Source organism: Schistocerca nitens, chromosome 7 (genome assembly GCF_023898315.1).
Source record: "Schistocerca nitens isolate TAMUIC-IGC-003100 chromosome 7, iqSchNite1.1, whole genome shotgun sequence".
NCBI lineage: Eukaryota > Metazoa > Arthropoda > Insecta > Orthoptera > Acrididae > Schistocerca > Schistocerca nitens.
The window spans coordinates 209,957,320-209,963,374 of NC_064620.1; positions in this window are offsets into that span (position 1 = coordinate 209,957,320).

The following is a 6,055-nucleotide window of genomic DNA, read 5'->3' on the forward strand; positions in this document are numbered from 1 at the left end:
CCCATGCCCGAGGCAGGATTCGAACCTGCGACCGTAGCAGTTGCGCGGTTCCGGACTGCGCGCCTAGAACCGCTAGACCACCGCGGCCATCGCGGAATGTCCTACAATGGTGTATATCAATGCTCAGATGTCTACAGAGTATAATTCACCTCTTTCGCACATGGATGTAATCTCCATGTACTTTATATATCTTATTTTCTTTAAGGGATACAAAAATGTCAATAGTTACCCTTCCAAAGGCTACATACAGTTGTCCTTGAGTAAAGAAGGAAAATGGTAAATACAGTCCTGCTCTTTGAATCGTTTGTCGTTGCAACTTGTTTATAGTGATCGAAAATGCAATTTTATTCGGTAACTGTCTTCTTGTAAAGTCTAAAGGTGTGCTTCAGTCAATAGTATCACGTTTATCAATGGTGTTACAACAGTTTCAAGCTGTCAATCAACGGAACATTAATTGTAACGCCATAACCCGTGCGAAACTTTTACTCTTTTATGGTTGAGTATTTGGAGTAAGTTTAGTCTTTGGGATAAGAGTAGATGGTAACAAAGACATGTTTGCCTTTCTGAAAGTACATACGTTTAGAAAAGCCAACTTCTACGACGGGCAGAGAGAATTTGTTACCACAGTGGTCACGGTCATTAGCTTTGACAACGCTGTATACACATTGTACAGTTAATAAGTACTTTAAAACAATAAAAAGTAGTTGTGATAAGGTAATATGGAAAGGGAGTCTCTTATTCGTAATGAATAAGTCTACTTAGTAAAATATAGCTATGAAGCTGGGCATTCATGATGCTTTTTGCCTATGATAGTTAAAGTTCTTTTATGTTAAAATCTTCCACAAACAGCAAGTTCTAGCGCAAATTGGATGTTCAGTGTCAGTAGGTGGGGGAAAATATCCTCTCCGACGATGCCTCATTCATCTTCGTGCGATTAGTATGTGTTGAGAAAAAAGATATGTTGATTTGAGAAACAATGTATATGATTTTATGACTTATGATGATTACATGACATTGTCAGCTGTATCGGAGATGATCTCAGAATCTATACACGCTTGTTCTTATTACAGAGGATTATTCGCTAAGCTCTCTCAAAAATACGAAATATTTACTAATTTCAGCGAAATTAAATCGCCATCTTCATATCATTTGTATAGAAAAGATTTTTACAGGGTCAGTCCATTTCTTCTATCCGCGATAGTTGGTGAAAACTTATAAACTTATAGTCTATAGAATGGCGTCTCTATAAGTTTTGGCAGATTAATGTGAACAGTTGACGAAATGGATTGACCCTGTAAAATGTATTTCTATACAAATGATCGGAGGATGTTGATATAATTTCGCTGAAACTAGTAATTATTGTGTATTTCTGTCGGATATCTGCGAATAAACTTCTGCAATAAGAAGCGCAAACGTGTTTTTATTTTATGATTTGGTGCGCAATTCTGCTATCCAGAGAGATTTACTACACAAAAAAGTTACTTTTAGCTGCTGTTGGAGGGAGCACATCGATGTTATAACGGTGAAGAGGCTGCTGTACTAAACACGTCGACTGTTGACCGTGCGGAAATAAGAAGCAGAAAAGCATGGCTTACTAGTGAAGTAAATGGGGTAACGGAAACAGGAACTGAAGCAAGCAAGTTGGTCATGAAATTTACATCTAGATACATAATACGCAAACCACTACCATGTTACGGCTTCTTCCCTTTCCCACGAGCAAATAGAGTGCGGGAGGGATGAAAGGATATGTTTACATCTTTCACTCGCTATCAGTTTTTGAAACTTTGTAAGAAGACTTTCGTGGTATAACTGACGTGTGTCTTCAAGTCTCTTGCCAATTTAACTTTTTCAACATTTTAACGAATCTCTGTAAGAAGACCTTCGTGTTATAACTGACGTGTGTCTTCAAATCTCTTGCCAACTGAAGTTTTCCAACATTTCAATAACGCTCTCTCGTTAGGGCGACAAACCTACGACCATTCGTACCACTGTTCTTTGTATATTTGCAAGATCCTTTGTTAGTCGTATCTGGTATGGGTCTCACACACTTCAGCAGTAGTCTCGGATGGGACGCAGAAGTGACTTGTAGGCACTCTCTTTTGTAGACTGACTACATTTTACCAGTATCCTGTGCGTGAGCGATGTTCCCTACCTACATTAACTACGACTGAACCTATGCAATGATTCAATTTCATGTCACTGCATATTGTTACGCACATGTATTTGTATGAGGTCACTGATCGCAGCTGTGTCTCGTTGATGATCTGGTTACACGATAACACTTTTCTGCGTTTTGTATAGTTATATTTGAAACCACAACAGTATGTGGTCGTTAGCTACAAACCGTAAATACAGATAACGAGTAAACTACTGGCTGTTGACACCTTCCTCATGAAGAGTACCCGACTTTAATAAGGCGTAAAAATGTACCTTACTTTTCATCCGTATATGGTAGTCATGTAATATTTCTCACTAAAATACACCAAAAAGAGTTTTGTCACTGCAGAAATATAAGAGCAATATACCAAATTATTAATTATTTAAATATTACGGAGTATAAATTATGCAGTCATGGGCTTAGGATTTTAAAGCTCTTAATCCCTAGGACGGATATCGTTCATTATCAAATATTTTTATGTCAGCGCTTCTAATCTTACCCCCAACTATACATGGAGAGATGGTTGTATTATACCGCCCTCGCAGTATTTTTATACAAGTAATGAGTGTATACAGAAAATTTGTTTGAAAGTGCTCGACACTCCTGAGTTATGCTTTTTTGTCACCCTCTTTCCACCCCCAACCCAGTTCTTAAGGTAGGTAGACATGGACACTACAAACGTTCGCACCTTCCCCGCGGTGAGAAGCATCTGGCAGCCAAACATGGAAATTCCGATGGCTACGCGATTCTGTGATGAGGATTTGTTTTAATAAAAATGAAGTGATGCCAAGGTGACTTAATGCAAACCACGAGTTTGTACCGAAACAACAACCTGGTTGGCTATGTTTCTTGCCTCATCAAATAAATAACAGAATTGATTTACTGAGCCACCTCTTCATCTCAGAGAAGCACTTGCACCTAACGTCCTGTATTCTCTGTTGGGTGTGTTCCAGTCTCTATCTTCCCCTGTAGCTCCCTCCAGTAACATGGAAGTTAATCCTTGATGTCTTAGCACAGGTCATATCATGCTGCTCCTTCTTCTTCTCAATGTTTACATGTTCCCCTCCGCTCTGGTTCTAAGTAGAAACACTTCACTTCTTATCAGTCTACCTAATTTTAAACATTTTTTTCCAGCACTACATTTCAAACTCTTCGATTACCTTCCTTTCCTGTTTTCCCACAATCCTTGATTCACTACAATGCTATGGTTCAAACACATGTTCTAACAAATTTCTTCCTGATACTAGCAGACTTCTTTTAGCCATGAATGCCCTATTTACCTGCACTGGTGAACTGTTTACGTCCTCCTTGCTTCGTTCGTCAGGTATTTTGCTGCCAGAGTAGCAATTACGTAACTTCCTCAACTGCGTGGTCCCAATTTTCGCGTTAAGTCTTTCGTGATATCTTCGAGAAGAAGAACATGTGTAAAAAAATCAGAGGAAGAGGGGTCACGGTGAAAGGAGATGTGTTAAGAAATCGAGGAATAACTTTCATGGTACTAGAGGGAGCAGCTGAGGGTAAAAGCAGTAATGGGAGACAAAGACTGCCTTGTATACACAGCAAATTGCTATCATCTCATTACCAGTTTCAGGAGGCGTGTATTGTAACATGTTGTAATAGGCTTGTAGGAAAGGCCTGCCTCAGAGCCAAGTCAGGTACCTAAACCACTTCAGCATGCAGTAGCACCAAATCAATTAATTATGCTACAAATCCAAGCAACAGTGTGCAATACATTAAAACAGAATTGTAGATAATGTTTTGCCACCGAAGGCGTGCGCCCATACGTACTGGTTCATTACTTTAAATCGTCTGTCAGACTGTAATTTGCACACTCAAAAACATTACTTGCAATTAACAAATGTAATTGAAGCAAATTACCTTCGAGGCCTGGAAATACATAGCAAATCGACCAGTCCAAAAATAGTTGCTCCAGCGTGGTCTTCACACTCATACATTACAATTTATTTATACGTAAATATCTCGTACACGTAGTTGGACATGGGATCAGGTCATTCCCACTGATAAACAGGATTAAGGAAATGATGCGCAGAATTATAGATTAATACCGCAGAGTTACGTTTCTTGCCGGATCTATGGAGCAACACATTGACAGTCATCTAGTTGCAGATTAAACAATAATTATAACCGTAGGAAAAACGACAGATGTGGAAAACATTCCTTTTTAGCCGTTGTTCCTTATGACATTTTGCAAGTAGTGGACGGAGGGTTACCTTTTCAATCCCTAGAGTTCTAAAAATAGCTCTACACGATTTTTCTCTGTCAACTGGCGACTAAGATCTGATCGTAACACGTATACTGCCAAATATGTGACTGTGTCCAACAGGTACTGAGTAATAAAACCCAGTGTGTTTTACTGAACAGTGAATGTTCAGTGGACACAAGAAATCGAGAGCAGCATAGGCTTTCCTCCAAAAACGAGTAATGGAAATTCATATCACTAACTGTGAATTTATGCCCATAACTGAAACAGTTTGGTATTATCCAATTACAATGGCAGTGGTAAAACTATGAAGTCGAATACTTGGGACCAACACTAAGAAACGGTATGAAATATTACAGACACGTAAAATCAGGTATAGGGTATGCTAAAACATCATTATTTTCCAAAGCAGATTCTGTAAAACCGTAATATATTTTTCAAGTATTCATGTAAATTGTGTACAAAGGTGTAGTGAGGACAGTATTGATTATTACCCAACAGCCTCTTGTCCTAACTAATGTGGCCAGGCGAAAAATGCGAAGGAACTGAGACGTGAAGCTACAATCATATCAGTATAGTCCATAGGAAGTGTAATAATTCTGCTCAAGAAATTTACAATTCTGTGTGTTAATGACGGATACATTTCAGTTCTGACGTTGTAAGACAAAGGAAGAATCCAGACACGTTTATAAGATTTGTCGACCCGAAAAAGCGTTCGACAATGTACAGTGGTGCAAAAGGTTTGAAATTATGAGAGAGGTAGTCGTAAGCTGTAGGGAGAGATGGGTGAATGAAGAAGACACTTCGCATGTCGCGATGACCGGTTTCTACAATGTTACCATCATCTGATATTATGGAACATAATATAAAAGAGCTGTGTTACATTACTCGAACTCAAAGCACAAAAGGCACGCTACACATACACATATCTTGACAAAAAAACACACAGTTGATCAAATGCACACAGTTAACAACATCCTCTACCGTCAATGCATATCGGCATTGGACATGGCTCTCCCCAGCTCCAGGTGGAGTGTGATAATAGAGCCAGCAGATCCACCACAAAGTTTCAAAACCCACCGTTGGATGGCGTAAGTAGTACACTTTAAATGTCACCACAAAATCTGATTATTTAGCGTCTCCTACATGAGTCATTTTAGCTCGTGGTCTTGCGGTAGCGTTATAGCTTCCCGCGCACGGGGTCCCGGGTTCGATTCTCGGCGAGGTCAGGGATTCTCCTTGCCCCGAGATGACTGGGTGTTGTTGTGTCGTCTCCATCATTCATCCCCATTACGGTCGAAGGAAGACAATGGGAAACCACCTCCGCTAGGACCTGGTCTAGTCGGTGGTGCGGGCCTCCCGCATCGTCCCCTACGCTCCTCGGAGAATGGAACCTCATCTTTGTCACTTGCGCCATTTAAGGCAAGGTAGGTAACTTTGTAGTGGACCTGCACCTTTTTTTTCACACACCACCTATATCGCAGTGCTGTGTGGCAGACTTGGTAGAGTCATTTCCGACGCCGGTACACATGGACGATAGGGAGATGTTATTAACTGTGTGAATTTTACCGACTGTGCGTTTTTTTATCAAGATCTGTGTATGTGTGGAGTGCCTTTCCTGCTTTGTTTTCATGTAATGTAACACTGCTGTATTATAACGAATACCACAAATTGCT